Here is an 18,208-nt window from a genome sequence, read left to right as displayed (position 1 = left end):
ACCAAGCGTTTCTAGATACCACAGACCTTACAGATTTTCTAAAAGCAAAATAAGAAACCCTTTTAAATGCAAACAACCTACAAGGTGCCAAATATTTAAACAGCATTCAAAGAGATTTCAAACAGGTCTAATATTTGGTTCAATTTTGAAATGAAATATAGGAAGGCTGAGATTCTTTCCTTTTGAAAATAATGGGTGGTTTCCTGCAACAATGAAAGCACAGGACGACATACCAATTTTTGAGTCTATATATAGTCATGAAATAAACATCAGTTCTTATGCAGATTTTTGAGGGAGTTTCTACTGAATCACTAGTTATACTTTAAGGTCATGTCCTTCTAAGTCACTGAAGTAGGACAAAAAACAAAAAAAATGAATAAGAAAGAAATTAATGGCTTCTCCAATTGTATCTGATAGATTAGTAAACTCATGTGCACAGTTGTACAGTCTGGCACATAACCTGGAATTGCGTTATAAAGGCTAATTTTGCCATCTTGAATTTATGCCACCCTTATCCATTGACCTAAAAAGTACTTCAAGTAAGCTATTGATTTACAAAACTTTGGCATGCGTAGGGAAGCCATTTTAAGATCAGAATTGTAGCAGAAAATTTATGGAGCACATTTCAAAACAAATCTTATTACATTACAAAGATTTTCTAGTTGAATATTCAGCTAATCAATAGCTCCTATATTCTGGTAGGACCGTAAAAATCCACTACGTGTTAATAATTAAAAAACAAGTTTTGTCACCATGCAAGGTTGTTACATTTTTGTCCTATCTACATACACAACTTTAACCCCAACCATGCCTCTGCTCCTGCAGCTTCTGCCCTGGTCCCCAAAATAAACTTAGGAAAACCTACCTCTTCATTAACTAACTACTAACTATTAAATTTACTTCTACACTAACACTGCAGGTGCTTTTCTCCTTCTGCTATGAATTCAAAAATGTCTTCTTCAATAACCATAGTTATTATTTAAATAATCTTTCTTTCAGGACTGGTGAGACTCTCTTTATGTTTAAATAGCACCAAACTCACTTTCAAATGACCAAGAAGATATGGTGATAGAATACCTTGTATTAGAGAATTAATATCACTTAGATTACCAAAAAGAAATTATTGTCTTCAATTTTGAAGCTTTAGTTTGATGGAAAAATACTTTTGTATTGGCCAATGGAACAAACACATAAAGGCATTTGTATACTTAGTTGCCAATTCTGAAGACCAGAGACCATTTCCAGTATTTTGTATATCCTTAATTATTTATTAAAAACACCAGGGGGAGAGAAATCTGAAATTTAAAACACTTCAAGGGGACACACATTTACTCATCTGGTTTAAAACAGTATATGCTAGCCTTTAGATGGCCTTTGAGTTGTGCTTCTGCTCTGTTTATGTGAAGGTTTACTGGGCATATTATAAGAATCAAATATAAGGCGGACTAAAATCAGAAACACAGTATGCATTCATTTAACTCTGGTACAGTAGAGCAAATTCAGGGTGACTCAAGGGACACAATGTCTTGTAAAACATATGTACTTAATATAAGGGTCATAAAACTTATTAAATTAAAAGCTAGGTTAAAAATAGGGAGAAAATTTATGCTGCTGTCTAAAATAGCAATAATTTCCCTTTGGCCTTTCCCTCTCCAAGTAATATGGATTCTGGTCAGGAGGGAAAAAAAGCCAACTTATGAAATCTTCATTTTGTAAGACCAAATGCAAATCTCTTTTAACTGCACCATGCATTTCCATGGGCAAGCAACATGGCTGCAAAGAGGGGAGCAAGGAGATGAGGTGTTAAATGTGGAAATGTGCACGTGCCTCTGGGTTTCAAGCTGGTGTCATTCCTCAGCCCAAAAAACAAACCCATTCGTGTCAGCCCGAATGGGAGGAGCAGCATATGGGAGATGCAGGCAGTAGAAATAATATTTTAAAAATAGATTATCTGGTTATGGGGCTGCTGTGCCTTGAAAAGTGGGCTTGGAGCGTAGATGATCCATGGCTATACAGTCAAGGCTGAGCAAAGCATCCCTGAATAAAACATTTACCCTCATCCAAGCGAAGTTTGGGTTGTACAAAAAACTATGGAAACAAGAAAACTTGAAGTTAAGACTGACCTCCTCTCTGCACTTCACTCTGCTGCCCGCGGGCTACACTGGGTAGAAAATGACACATTTCCTGACAAACAACTTCAAGGATGTGGGCCTGAGAGTGGCCTCAACTTTTAAAGCATTTGTATCCCTTTTTAATCCACACAGCTAAAATATATTGGGTTTGTGCAAATGTTTATCCTCACCCAACAGGATAGTCATTTTTCTAGTTGGTGCTCCTAGGTATAGTGCCTTAGGAATTTGAAACCAAAATAAATAGCAGTTTCCTTCTACTATATGCACACAGGGATTTGTTTGGAATTTTATCTGAAGGCTGTTGAGAAGGAGCTGCGCTTGGTCATTTATCTGTTTGTTCTCAGGTCCGTTTCTGCCCTTTCCCTGCTTTCTCATAGGCTAGGGAGCTCAGCCTCGCCAAGTGTAGTCATCTGGCTTCCGCAAAGGGAGCCTCTGAGTAGGGCGGAGGGGAGGCCAGGGTATCTTGGTCCCTGCTTTAGAGGTAGTTCTGGCAAAAGTGCATCTCCTTTGAAGTCCCCAGACCTGCTGTCCTCTTTTGTCCCTTCAGTCTGGGGATGGCACTGGCTTCCTGCTGTCACCAAACTCTCGGGCATCTCCAGTGGGACTTCCAGTTCCTCCCACTAGTTCCCTCGTTGGAATCCCTGTATTGATCTGCCTGGGGGTGATTTGGTTTTCCTAACTGGATCCTGACTCATATAGTAACCAATGGCTTTCTCATTTGAAGGTTATTGGTTCAAATGGTGAGACATTCTGTTTGAAGTCTTTGGTGGTGGTGGGGGTGTCTTTGTTTGTCCATAGGCCAGTGGGTGGGCTTCTGGGCCACAGGGGTCACTTTGGCAATTGGTGCTGTCTTTGGTAGAGGCAGCACACACATGTGGGGAGGCAAAACGAGACAGTAAGAACCATCCAAGGGCCTCAAAGTGTGAATAGCATAGGGGCACAAGAGCAGGCACACTGAAGGGACCATGGGGACGTGCAGTTGACCTAGGCTAACACCCCGGCACTGAATATGGGGGCTTCCTCTGACCCTTGGAAAAACTCTCCTAAAATTTCATAATACATTTTTCTTTCATCTTAGATGTCTTTTTTATAAAAAATTCTGCAAGTTGCTATCCTGCTAGTGTAAAAATAGCCTCATTTGAACTAAGATGGACAACATACACACACATGCAGACTTGGAGGTCTCACTATCTTCTTTCACTCAATGGAGGAACTCTCAAAATCAAAACCCAGGTTTTCTGTCTCTTTTTTTCCCTCTTTCTCTACTTGGTCACATCCCCCCTTGACAAAACTAAAAGTTGTTTTCCATGATAAACTTCTGAGGCTGTTCTCTGGAATAAGTTTGCCTGAAAGAGTTCTAAATGCTGGGGCATAAAAATACCCAAACCCCAAACCAAACAGCTTTGCCGTTTAAACCACCATCTTGAAGGCTGACTTTGCAGGGACCTTGGGAATATGGCATGTGGGGACTTTCATCCTGCTTCTCCAGTGACAGCTAGGCCTGGTTCCAACAGCCCTGCCACTAACTCCATCACTGGGTGGGATGAGAGGAGCTAGAGTGTCTTTGCTCTCAGCCTCAGAGCCTTTAGGCATTTGGTCACTATTCAAGGAACTCACACTGGCCTGAGCCATATTTTCATCAAACTCTTAGGAAAGCTTGGGAAAGCTTGAACACAGAATGCTCATTTTTTAAAGTCTTTCTTTGGAACCAACTAATTTTAAGAAATTTAAGCTCATTGTTCATTGTGTAATTATAAATGAAATATTACAGAAGTGGACTAATTATACACAATGCACTCAAGCCCAATTAAACTAGCATCTGTGGTGAATGTAAGGGTACTCTCTTTCACTAATAAGAAATACTTTCTGAACAACAGAGAATAAAATCGTTAAAGTGGATATGCTGTAGAGATTATAAATATCCTATTAGCATATAAAATGAGGGTTAACCTTATTTAATCACTGCATGCTAGATCATCAGAAGTCATACTGAACCCCTGTAATATTGCTGTATCCATTCTAAAGAACGTTAATAAAAAACTCACTATTAATAAACATAGCTCACTAGATGTTATTCTCGTGTACTAAATTAGACTATTGGCAAAACTCAAGAGTTCCCTTAATTGCTGAACAAAATAGCAAAAATACTTTTTTACCTTTTCATTGTGATATTATGGCTGGCTCAGATTTATGTTATTCTAGTGGTTGGAAAGGTGTGTCTCCCTGGCTGGGCAAATTAGCCTATTTCAAAATAAGTAAACTACACAATCCATTCCAGCTAGCACCATCAGTGACATTTTGAAAATGTAAATTAAGTAACTGCACACTCCAGGGGCAGGCTTAAAGTGAAAATGTATGTGCTTGAGACATCGTACCACCATTGCTTCAGGTATAGATTGGCAGACTGTGAACCCAGGGGTATTTGTGTTTTCATCTGGGTCACAGGATGTTCCTTTTGAAGATACTTATGACCCTTGTTTTTGTAATAAATCATCAGGTTGGGCAGAGCAACCTCTGTAGTTCTGCAAGAACAAGGGATTATCCAAATTCAAGTCATAGTTTATTACAAACATACGATATGCGCAATCACAAGAAATCAGTAACAGCAAAGTGGAAGGCAGCAAGTTGATGTGAAGTGCGGGCTTTCACAATTGAAGGACAGAAGTCAGTGAGCAGGGTTGGGCCCTCAGGAGCAGGTCTCTGTTGGGATAGCCTCAAAGAGCTGAGATCAGCTTGCTTCTCTCTCTCCTCTCCCTGTTTCTTTCCCCTTCCCTCTCTCTCCCTCCGTCCCATCCAAAGAGCTCTTGCTTATTTTACCTTCCAAGGTCTGAAGAATGTTTTCCTTTCATTCTTGTGAGAATCATAAGGAGCTTGAAATGCAAAAAAAAAAAAAAAAGTTATAAATATTGGGAATAACTATGACTATTACAACTTCATATTTTGAATTAACTGCATTAATTTCTTTTTTTAAAAAATCCACACATACACCTTTTTCCCATGAAGCCCTTCTCTTATTTTGCCTAGATATCCTTACCTGAGAATACAAGTTCAGTCCAAACTTCTGTGAAAACTCAGATGGAATTTGAAAGAAACAGAATGAACTGGAGGTAACAAGTCCGGAGGAGGCACGGCAGCGCACGCTGTTGCGGCCTGTGAGCAGGCACTGAATCCAGAGCACAGAAAGGTCTGTGTAGGAAGTTGAAATTAGAAAAACAGATCAAACACGTTAAATAAAATGTGATGTGATCACATCATGCTTCGGGATGCCAATGCAAAGAGAGCCAGGTCTATGTGTGAGAGGAACTACAGACTACAGGGGACTCGTGTCGTGTCCTTGGGACCAGCGCTTGCTAAGCCAAGGAGCTCTTCTTTTCCGTCAGTGCCGTACACCATCTCAGTTTTTCTCCAGTTTCCTTGGCTTTTAAGGCTATTTGCACTATATGTATCCATATATATATATATATATATATATATATATATATACACACACACACACATATATATATATTTGGAATAATTTTCTATGGCTCCTTTGTGCTACAGGAGGGCAATGTGAAGTCAATACCTTGTTAATTATAATGGCTATTTTTGCCTTTTAAAGTAAACCAACAACTAAGAATTTCAGCTTTCATGTTTGCTCTCCTAAACTCAATTAAAAGCTATTCTGCCTTTCAGGAGCCATTTTAGAATTCACTTAAAGTGCTGGATGAATTAAAGAAAATCCTATGCCTTCACATTCTAGATGAGATTGTGGATTTGCCATGACAATACCACTTTAAATAGGCCTTTTTTTTCCCCCTCCCCACCGTGGTCTGGCTTGCATAGCAATTGAGCCTGGCCTCAGAATTGTTACATTATGGGTAAGTGGTTTGGTTGTGGCACAGGATCATTTTGACTTCAGAAAAACAGTAGACGGTATCTAGAAGAAGAACAAAAAGAAGTCTTTTTTGAGATGATCAAAAGGGACGTAAAGGCAGAAACTGACTTTCACTGAAACAGGACTGGGGACCAGGCCTCCAGTGTCCTTATTGTAATTCATTGCTTGTTTCTAGGCCTCATGATAGAATTCTTCCATAACAGACAGAGGACTTTGTGAAATTGTAAATGAGTGTGACTTCAGGCACTCTATGGAAATATATTCTCCCCCTATAGCCCATACATTATTTCTGCTTAGTTATGGTGGCTCACATTTCCCGTAACTATCAGAGAGAACTTAATTCAACTCGCACCACATCACTTTAAAATTGTGCAGCTCTCTTAATCAACCTTTGTATCAGCCACAAATGTGCAGTATGACCTAATTTGAAAATGTCTCAAAGTGCTGACTCAAACTGTTAGTGAATAAAGGCTAGTCATTACCATTATGACACTAATGTGATGCAAAATAAAATTGAGTTGCATCAGCTGAACATTAGTTTGTGAAAATATTAGTGATTGAAGCCATTTTCTGTTCATATTTTATTTATACGTATATATATATATATATATGTGTGTGTGTGTATAAATACATATGCATATATTTGTTTTTTTGAAACAGCCATGCAACAAAATTTTTAAGTGCAGAGGAAGTCACATTTTTAAAACTGACAAAGCCACCAGATTAAAAGTAGATCATATGTACATCATGATCTTCCCTCTAAGATGAAGATGTATTCTTGCTGAATTCTTATGAGCATATTTATACACATATAAGCAATAACATATGAAAATTATCATCTTCTCTGTACTTTGATGCCAGATTTTCAACAGCCCTGGTATTACTTACTACTTACTACTTTGTATCACTCGTAAATTATCTGACTTTGGCCCTTTGGAATAACAAGGGTTTGAAATGTATTTGTTTTATGGACCTCTTTCCAATCTTTTACTTGATCAAAAATTTTGTTTGAGATAGAAATACTCTTAATAAGCACTGGTCATTACTTTTGAACAAAAGAAAGTAGGATATGGGGCAAACAATTACTTAGTCTCATGCCAACTGTTAATACTTTATTGAAAGCAATGTAACTTATGTTTTTCTTTTGCAGTTTGGATGATTTGGAAGTAAAATACATGTGCTTATTTAATAGTTACACATCCTAGAGCTGGTGTTGGTTTCAGTCTATAAACTGATCAATAACATTTGAAAATAAATCAGTATGAATCTTTCCTAAATTAGAGAAATTGTTCCAGTGGTCAATCAGAAACTCTGCCCCATTTTGTGTCTCTTGAACTTTGAGAAGTCTGAACCTAAAAGTTGTACATTAGTGATCAAGTACTTCTGATGTGATTTATTTAACAGTGAGAACAAGTCAAGCACACAAAGAAGACATGTTGTTATTTAAATTTTTCAAGGATGAGAAATTTTGGCTATCAAGAAATTTATTTAATTGCTTCAGGTTTGAGAGAGCATATGTATATATATAAAATATATTATCATTACAAGCAATTGGTAGAAATTAGAGCTAAATTAAAATGCTGGTAAGCTTAATTCAAATGCTGGTAAGCTTAATTCATTCACTTTTTAGGAAGACAAGCAAAACCTTAAGGCTAGAAGTGTAAAAATTTGCTACTATGACTTTTGTATCTTAGTTGCTTCTACATTATGTATGTAATATGTGGCTCGCAGTGTTTTCATGACATATGTTTTAGTTCCCCATTAAGATGATACAGATTTTTAAAAAGTAAGTTTGAAAATTTTCAAAGTAGACTTACCAAAACCAGCATTCAGAAGCACTGTGCTTTCAGGTACATAGACACAGGCACACTTTCAATTTGCCTAAAAAAGAGGACTGCCTTTCTTAGCTAAAATACAATCGTTCTTATTTTTAAGTTAGGGAGAGGGGAAAGGTATGTGGGTGTGATTGCTGCAAATAGATTGCCGGTCTCTTAACAGTTCATCATTCTTAAATGATAGAAGCAGAGCAGCACCTTTCCGCGAAAAATCTTTCCTGTGGATTTTACTTTGTCCATGCCAGAACGAATTGCATGCTAACTTGGAATAATTCTGAGATGTAAGACACCTCCATGACTGTCTTTGGAATACTGAGAAGCTGACACTCCTCTTTGGAAGATGAGGGGAGACTGCCCCCTGCTCTCTTATTGATGATTTACTGTGCTCTCCCCTGGGGCCACAACCGATGATCTGGAAGCTTGTTGAATTTTGAAGCAAATACTAGATATAATCAATATATAAAAATAAAGAGAGAGAGAGAGAGAGAGAGAGAGAGAGAGAGAGAGAGAGAGAGAGAAATGCAATGAAAATTTATGACCTTAACATTCCTTCAGGGTCAAGCAATTTATCAAATTCTCTCACTTTCTGGTTTCAATTACACAGCCCTTGTGGAAGGAACTTATTTTAGCAGGTTCATTTGCCTCAGTGGGGAATACAGGACTTTGGCCTAATGCTTCACCTTTAGTGCAGGCCATTTGAGCCTTAGAACAAATACCGATCATCACTCTTTGGGAAAGAAGAACCTGCGTCGGCGTGGCCTGGTGGAACGGGGTTTCTGTCAAGGTAAACGGTTGTCGGCAATGACTGTGGTAGAGTGGCGATAAATCCCATTTTATTGCTGAAAAATTCCAGCTTCTCTCCATGCCTGACAGCTCCCCACATTCTCATACCCATTTGGGCAATTTCTGCGCTATGTCCATCTGGTTCTCATTACCTCTCAACCTGCCTGCGTCTGATCCAGAAAAAGTGCAGGTCACAAACAGGGGAAAAGAACCGAGGTGATGGACAAAACAGAAAGCAGGGGGGTGGCCCCTGGGGGTCAGGGTAGAGGTGAGGGAGCAACAGGGAAGTGGGGATCCCAGCTTAGGCTTGGACTGGTTGCTGGAAGGGGCTATTTAGATATACTACAGAATGATAATGACAGAGCCAGAGCCAGGAAGACAGAGGAATCTGTGTCTCTAGACTCAGGCCTTTAACAGGCACCTGCTTTAAGGTGGAGAAGAGAGAGAATGTGGTAGGTATGAGTGAATGGTAAAATTAAGAGAGGCAGAGAGGGGACACAGCCCAGCCCAGGCTGTATATTAAGGGTGCTGTGTCACAGAGCAGAAGGCTTGCTCTAGAAGTACATAAAAGTTAAACATCAAGCATCATCAAGCTTGGAGCCCCATGTACATAGTTACCATGGTTCTAAATATGGGGATGAAACTCCGCTGGAGATTCCATTTGGGTTCACAAATTTAATTTTTTTGAAGAAAACTCTAGGCATCCAACAGCAGTCTCATTCATTTTTCTGATTCATTATTAAATTAATAATAAAGAAAATTCTTATTTAAAAAGTACTTGTCCCAATCAGTGCATTTAAGATGGGTTTATTTATGGAATGACAGGACTAACACTGAGTCCCCTGGGTTTTCGTAACCCTACAGACGGTCACTTTAGGAATTGCTGGGCATTCTTGCTTTCAGAAAGTTGGCCTCTTTTTCTGAAGCTGAAATCTTTTTGATCATTTGATTGCTTCTGACCTAAAGTTATCCATAGTCACTATAAGATTCCTCTCGGGGACAAAAAAAGAAATAAATACAGGAAACATTTGATAACAAATATTAACAATAAGCGCACTTAAATAGTAACCTAAACTAGACTAGGATGAAACTGTATAACTCTACATGTGTGAATATAAAAAATATTTATTATTGTTGTGATGGGGGTTTTATAGTTAATATTAAAGTAAAATTATGGAAAATATATAAAAGCATAAATGATGAAGATCTAAGAACTTTTAATAAAAAAAATCAGGATCAGATGCATGAGTAGATGGATAGTAGTTATTTCATTCTTCTGAGGCAAATTTTGCATGCAAATGTCTTAAAACCAGATAGACTGTGTACTCTTAAACATATTGAAAAGCCGTGGTATTGCTATGCTTTGCAGACAGAATCGCATATCCTAGATATGTTTGACAACATGTCTTAGCACCTTCTGGATCCCACGGGGGCAGAGTGTATTCCAGGTACTCAGAATCCACTTTTTTGACAGTCAGATCCCTAAGTGCTACCACAAATATCTGTTTTATTTGTTGAATTTTAATATCAAAATTACATTAAATTTTAGTTGCTGAGCTAGATGTCACCGACAAGAAATACTGGCTTCCAAAATTGAGATTTAGTTTCTAAATTTTCAAGGTATATTCACTCAGAAGAAATTCTGTACCTAAAGTTGTAAGTGAACTCCACACAGGGACATTTAAATGGAGAGAGATTGTTTAGAAAATTTTAAAATTAAAATAGGCAATTTGGACTGAAGTGCATTATAGATGACCCAATTGTTATTGGCCACTTTAAAATGAATACTTTCAGTCAACAAGTACAACTATAAAACTTTCACATGTATATGGTAAAGGCATAAACCTTTCGATAATATTACATATCCCTTAAAGTGGCCATAATATATGGCATCTCTAATTCAGAAAGTAATTTCAGATTCTTAGCCAAAAAAGAATCTTGCATGAATTTTACTTTTCTGGGCTGTGCATATATCAGACAGAGTGATCATTGAAACTCTGAAGGATATTCATTTCTTTAGTAGGACAGCAGAAAATTAATAGCATAAGGGAGGGTGAAGTGACAAGTGAACTTGATGCTTGATAGCTGTTTACATATGAATGTGTGCCCAGATTCCAGTGTTCTGTAAAAGAAAGAGGAAATAGAGAAAAACCAAAGCAAAGCATTCCTATGGCTTTTAGGGAACTTCAGACACATGGAAGAGCATACTTAGACCAATGAAATATTTACTAAAGAAATCATTTACGTTTAACTTTTGTGTATGCAAAACTTGGAGAGTCTACAAAAAGACAGAACCAACATTAGCTGTTAAGAAATATTTCGGCATCAAAATGGTTAATAGTATTAAAGCTTCAAAAGAGCCTATTGGCTCACCCTCAAGGATGCCCTGCAGTTGTTGTTAAAGTCATCAGATGAAGCTAGCCTTCTCAGCTAGCCTTTAGATTTGTCTGCTAACAGTAAAAATCCTATAATAAATCGGTAACATATGTTGCCAGGGAAGGAAAAGTGATATAAATAAAGAGACTAGGAGACCCAAACCAAATACAATGTGAAAAGAATTTAACTTTCAATCTATTCGTTGGTTAATTATCATTTGAAAAGTAATTTGAAATGTGTTACTATTATTTGCTTATATTCTTCCTCATTTTTCTTTTTTTCTCTTCAGATTGCATTTGTACCCAAATATTCTTCGTGATTGCCTGCTTTGCGGCTTTGGGGTAAGTCCCAGTTTTCCACAACCTTAAGAAAAAAAAATGCATAACATAAAAGATGCCAAAAAGACTTATGGGTCCTGATGTGCGGGGGTTTGTGAAATATACATGGGTTTGCTGGTGGGAGTGGTGGGGGTGGTAATGAAATAAAGAGAAGGGGTTTGTTTCTGCAAGGATCAAGAGTGTGCGAAAGTGTGCATTGCAAATGAGGCTCCCATCAGGAAAGCCACCTCTGGAATGGAAATGACAAAGCTTGGAACACACACAATCAATTATTTTCACTAGCATTTAAAATATAGAAAACAAAATCTGCTTTGGGAATTGACTGAATATTTTATTTAGCTTTTTTATTGAGACATCCTTTGAAAAATGGCATAATATAAATAGTTTTACAAAGCAACAATATAATCAATCTCTAAACTAGAGTATAAATCAAGGATTTCATTAACTGCTGGTAGCCAGTTTAAATTGTAGTCTTGTCCATAATGTCTATCTATCTATGTATGTCCAAGTTATATTAAAAACCTTTAAATGGCTTTGTAATATCAGCTACATCTAGCTATTATAATAATTAATGGTACTGTTTTATAAATCAATACATGTATTCTTGATAAATTCATATCCAGTTAATGGTGTAATTTAAATAAAAAATTAATGTAATAAAGGACATACAGAAACGGGCAGGAAATCTTTAAAGGTTAAGAGACAAATTTGTCTAAATTCATTTTTAAGCTGTTTTGAAAAAGTTTATATTTAAAATCAGCTGAGATTTACCTTGTTTCTGTAGAACTAATCTTGCTGTGCCTATTGGTGTCTAGTATTAAATGTGTGAACTATTTTCTTTTTTAACTGTTAAGTTTTAATTACATACTTAAGATACTATGGGATATTTTACTACCATTATACTCTTTTGCAATTACTGAATATGCTTTAGAAAAATGGAACAAAACAACCTAAAAATCTCAAATCAGTAATTTATTTTTAATTCATGAATGGAAGGTAAATGCTTTATGTTTTAAAATAATATCTATAAATGAAAATCTCCAAAGCTTTATACAGATTTTATTTAAGGGGAAAAGGACTGATTAGTAGAATGAATTTGCATGTGTAAGAGCCCAGTGTTTTTACTGCTGTCACTGAATGAACATCCTAGGAATTTTCAGAAAGAAAAGAAAAATGCATTGAACAGTCTGAAACGTATGTTAACGCTGCACACGGGTGGAGAAACAGTCTATCAGGACAAGAGTCTATTATTGTTCTAATTAAAAAAATGCATACCAAGGCATATTAAGGAATAACAAGATTTAAAAAAACAACTGCATGTTGTATGTTATCAAATACAGTCTTAAATCTTTCCAAATAAAATTTCATTTGGTTTATAAAATGAGCATCTTACACACAGTATCTTTCAAAATTATGCAGACCAGTCTGCCCTGCCATTCTCTGTGACATGGTGCAGAAATGTTACTTTAATCCACTGAGCTTTTTCTGACATTTTTCTTAACATTGCTATGCCTTATTTAGAGCAGCAAGGGAGACGTGTGCAGTTTCCTTTGACACTGATGGGTGTTTCAAAATGTTACATGAGAGGAGCAGGAGAGAGAGAGAGTAAAAAAGGAAAAGGTTTGCTGCCAGTCACTTCATTAATAGAGCTACAGGAGCAATTACTATTTGTTAAAAGTTTACCTTTCAAGTGAAGCTAAATTTTAAAGAAGGCTCATCCTTTCAGAAGAGCTGCTGCTCGGAAGAGGAGGGAAGAGGACGCACATAGGAGGTTACACGTTAAAATGCACTCAAGTAGTGGAACCATTTAAAATGTATTGTGTTTTTAGACGAAGCCTGCAGCAAAACCACTCCTAAGAGGCTTAATTTAGGTTTTATAGGAGGAACATAAAAAAGACCAGGTTACAGCAACACGCTGAAATACGGGGTTTATTTTAAATATATTCATTTAAAAACGTATGTTTATTTTCCCTCCTGGGATCACTAACGTGTGTCTCGACAGAGAAAGCAAGGATATGCTACATTCTTAAAAATTATCTGTTAAAGGGATCACATTCCAAGACAGGTTGGAGCATTTTTATTACTACAGATAACCTCTTAATTATGTCACTGCCTTCCACTTGTTAATCAGGGACGTTCAACATGGTTAACCAGCAAGCAGTTGCCTTTAGAAGACTACATTATTATTAAGAATTAGGAACTCATTTTATTCTCATCATCCCAATATTGCATATATGCTTTTAGCGCCGCTGAAAACTTATTTACCTGTTTTAAATACGAAACTCCTCAGAAAGGTCTAGAAACCCATAACAATGTTGTTAATTACTTCAAACTGTGCGGCTCCTGAAGAGTTTTAAGGGATAGATAATTGTGCTTTTCCTGTCCCTCCCCTCCCGCCTCTGCCTCCCCCATCTCTCACACAATTCCTACTTGCACCAGTTTTAGGTTTCTTCTGCAGCCACCAGTGTCTGAGCTACTCAGAGACTCTTTCAGAGAGCAAGGTGTAAATGGAGTAAATAAAAGCGTGCTTCGCTGTTGCTTTATCAACCCTCCTAGGTAGTTTCCCTGCCAGCCAACCTGCACTGTTAAGACCCATAAAATTATGCAATAGTGACTTCTTTGGAGGTTCTCTAATCAGATAATGGCCGGTGTTAGGAGGGAAGGGCCCAGGGCAATGTTGCTGGCACTTAACGCTGGGGTTGGTCATTACTTGCCTGGTAGAGACCAATGAACAGATGATTACTATCCTATAAGGAGCCAATATTTTACATTTATCCAAGTTATTTTTTTTCCTTTTCTTTTCAACTTCTTGTAACACCAAATATTTGTCAAGAAGATCTATGAGGAATAGACCTCACAGGCCTCTTAAAAACGAGAATTTTCCTAGCACAAAATGATGCCTTTTGTGGAATAGTGAGAATGATTTTGGTTTTTTACAAGAGCAAAGGTTTGATTACTTTAGAGTCCATTTCTTTCAGATGTGGACACCCCCAGCATCATGCCCCACTCTCCTGTCCCCTTCTCTCCTCTCTGACAGTTTCACAGGCTGCAACCAAGGGGTTTTAAAATGCAAATATTTATATTTGAGCTCTGGCAATAACAGAGTCATTTTGCTTCCTCTGTTAGCCTGTAATAATTGATGCTTCATACCTGGAACTGTTTCATTTATCTCTTTACACATGAAGATATTGTATAAATAAAAGATAATTTATGGAAAGGAAACAGCCGTTTGAAACAATAATCCTAAATTCGACTGTATAATCTTTTAAGGCTTGAAGAGTCAGAGACGCAGGTTTCTACACCGTGAAAGGAAACGTGATTGCAACTGGTGAATTTGTGCATTTTTGGACACTTACTGAGTCTGAATGCCTGCCTGCTTGGGTCAAAAAAACAAAAAGGGGAGATTAAAGGAAGGCAGGAGAGAAAAGGTGTGAAGCTTTCATGTGCTTTAAACTAAGGTATTTAACTACATGTTCAGGTTTCTTGTTACAATTTTATCGGCTTTCTCTTTGTATCTGAGTCTAATTTTTTAATAGCTAATGCAAATTGCAAAACAAGGAGCCTTCTAAAGTGCCTTTTCTTCCCTGGGATCCTCATCTTAGAATGAACAGACATATACCAGAAGAGCTGGACCCTAATTTCATGACTTCACACAAAGCCAGGCAATTCTTGAGCCAAACAAACAAAGGGGGTGTAAGTGGTTTCATTTATTTTGATAATCCTCCTCCTGCACTGGAGCATTTTGCTGTCTTTGTCAAAGTGAATGACAACAATTTGGCCAACTCTCTCTGAGCTGCACTCAACAGTGACAGGCAAATTATCAGAGGCCCTGCACTTCTTATTATCAGAGGAGAAGCCATCAGTGGGACGCATGGAGGATACCTCTCCCTTGTCACTATTTGTCAGTGGGACAAGGGCCACTGCTATGGGTAGCTGACAGGTAATTTCAACAATAACAATTACTCCTATTACTGGTGTCATAAACAATTCGCCCAAGGCATGACAATAGCAAAGCTTTATAATTCAATGCCATATAAATAAATGCCAGCAGGTAACAAGTAATTTAGCTCCAATCAAGCTTTCACCCTGGCATTAATATTGTTATTGCAAGAAAATAGAAAATTGAAAAAATTCAATATGTTAATGAATTAAGAGAGGTTCAAGGTCTAGACAAGAGGGGTTGAAAAAGGGAAACCAAAATTATTATGGTATCATATTTGGTGCCGTCCTGGCGGGGGGTTGGGGGGCGTCAGCAAACAGCAGTGTAATTACTTTAAGATAAGAAAGGAACCGATCGCTGTTGCCTTTGACTTCAGACCTGAGAGGAAGGTGACATGGCCTTCCCAAATCCACCTCTTCCGATTTCTGGAGAATATAAGTAGAAATATGAGAATGTGTATATAATGTGGCGTTTCATTGGCTTTTTTCTACCTGAAATACTTCATATGAAACAGAGGTGTGAGTTTCAAAGGAACATTTCTGTTTGTTTAAGAAAATCGCATCAGCACCTGCTTCCTTGACATCAAGCCTCATAAGGAAACTATTTTAATAAGCCTGTTTTTATCTGTGGTGAAGGTAAAGCTGAAAATCCCTCTGTGCTCTCCAGCTGTCCACCTTTTGGAAATGGACTTGAGGATACAGTCCCATCGTCCTCTGTACAACTTTCCCATCAGATGAATTTGCAATTTCAGTATTGGTCCAGCCAGACAATGTGCCATCATGGTGACAGCAGTAAAAGAATTTGAAAATCCCTAATTAGGAGAGCTGCGGAGCAATTAACGCATGTCAAATTTCACTTCATCAAGTGCCACTCTAATTTTCCCTCTAAAAATTAATGGATTTTTTTCCCCTCTTTTTGGTATGTGTGTGTGTCCCCTTAAGGCAATGTTGATTCAAATCTGCTCAAGATGCAGTGTTGCACAGCTAAGCATCTTCTTGATTACAACCCGCCACACTTCTAACTGTGCTCATTCTCACTGCCACGGATACTTTGTCAACAGTCAAATTACACCGCGCTGATAACAATGCATAATGGTGCTCCTCCTCCGAGGCCCCTGACAGGAGATGGGGTTCATAAAAATGTGATGTTTTCTGCTCAACTGTTCCTAAAGGAACTTTGTGGGACCGGGTCACTAGACCGGGTCACTAGACAGGCGTCAATTTTTTTTGAAATTGATTTGTTAAATTCAAGAAAAGGAAAGAAGTGATAGAATATGAAAATGCCTCACTGACCAATAAAAAAAAAAATCAGAGGAAGAAAAGGGAATTGAGAATACCTGGGGCCACAGTTTTGCTTAAACACTTTGTTCAGAGACATTTTCAAGAGCAGTGTTCTCAGTTTTGTTTTTTTTCCTTCCCTTTACTTATGGGTTATAAACATTGGAAGCCTCTCTTGAACAGACACTATTTAGATTGTGAGAGAAGTTTGTTTAACTGCCATATTTGCCAGAATCTTCAAAACATCACAGGACACAGAAGATAAATGACTTTTTTTTTCTTCAGGTCAGGACTGTATCTTCCAGATAAATGTGGATTCATTTGAACTATTTTTTTATCTTACTTGCTTGTTGCAGATCTGTGTGCCTGAGTCGTCAGCCCACGTGAGGAATATTTCTCACCAAAAAATGAAACAGTTTAGATTCAATGATTTTTACATTTAGTCTTTTTAGAGATTATTCAGATTTTAGTTTTCTAAAACATGATGAGATTGGGAACCAAAACGGGGAAAACTAAAGAAAATGCTAAATATATTTCTTTTCAGATTCTTCAGGGAGTGGAGAACATTCACATGGATTGACATCCTACTTTTCCATCATGTAAGTATATTTTTTGGCTGTATGTTTTCTTTCATCATATTTATTTAGTAAAAAAAATTCTAAGTTCATGGAACATACACTTAATTTTTTTAAATTAACAGGTTGGGTTCAGCTTTTCATTCAACGATAACTAACTCAAAAATCGAAAACTTCACATTTTGAGGTTTGTATTTCCAAATATTAAAAATCTCTTCCTTCTCTTTTGGCCCCACCCTAGCATGTTCTGAAGTGGTCTACATCGAACAAAAGAAAATGACATCCCCTTTCAACCATCGAATGTTAAGATTCTCTAGTAACCGATTGGGGGCTTGCTGGAAGTTTTACAATTAGAGTCACACATATTGAATTATTTTCATTCTTCCCAAACATCATTCTTTGAACTTTATAAATATAACAATACTGGGTTTAAAGTTTCATGTGGCTTATTTACAAATAAAGGTATCTTGATAAAAACCAAACTCTGTGTACTTTTGAAAAACAAAAACCTGGAACAGTGTCATACGAAAACATTACAAAATGATTGTAAAGGGAAATTTAAAGGGGGAAAACTTGATTATAGAATGCAATCCAGCAGTAATCAATTTTACCTTCAATATCTTGCTTTTGTTTTCGAAATGCTAAATAAACAATACATAATGCATCCCTCATCAGCCAAACCATGGAGGCTCTGTGCTCAAATAACAGGAAACATATTCAATTTTCCTAACAGAAGACAGTTCATTAAGCTGTGCCACATCAAATAAAACTTTAATTTCTCCAGCATCAGAGTCGCAATGAAAGCAATTGAAGAAGATGAGCCATATGGTACTTCTATCAGCAAACACATATTGCTCATTCCCCCAAAGTTTTCTAATTCTGCTCCCCAGACCTGTGTAATATAGATAATGTGCTCCGAGAGCAGCAACCATGAGCTATCTAGTGTACACTTCTAATACTGTATTTAATGGGAAATAATGAATCATAAAAGCCTAGAGAAGACGGCTTTTGCTAACCTAAATCTCAGCTGTAATTTCATTGTTCTGTGCCTAAGATGCTGCTTGCCCTTTCCAGA

The 18,208-nt window shown here is 37.4% G+C and overlaps 1 long non-coding RNA gene across 2 annotated transcripts; it reads left to right on the top strand.

The window, feature by feature from the left end:
- The first annotated feature begins 8,635 nt into the window (after positions 1–8,635).
- LOC118973100 (uncharacterized) lies at positions 8,636–17,609 on the top strand. Of its 2 annotated transcripts, XR_005062326.2 has the most exons (4): positions 8,636–11,175; positions 11,293–11,344; positions 17,103–17,157; positions 17,375–17,609. It is a non-coding gene; the product is annotated as an uncharacterized lncRNA (long non-coding RNA). The 2 variants fall into 2 exon arrangements; XR_005062325.2 differs by having other exon boundaries at positions 8,640–11,344.
- The last annotated feature ends 599 nt before the right edge of the window (positions 17,610–18,208 follow it).

Source organism: Manis javanica, chromosome 1, assembly GCF_040802235.1.
Source record: "Manis javanica isolate MJ-LG chromosome 1, MJ_LKY, whole genome shotgun sequence".
In the NCBI taxonomy this organism is placed as follows: Eukaryota; Metazoa; Chordata; class Mammalia; order Pholidota; family Manidae; genus Manis; species Manis javanica.
Note: the sequence above shows the minus strand (reverse complement) of the source record. Positions and strands in the feature narration are given on the sequence as shown.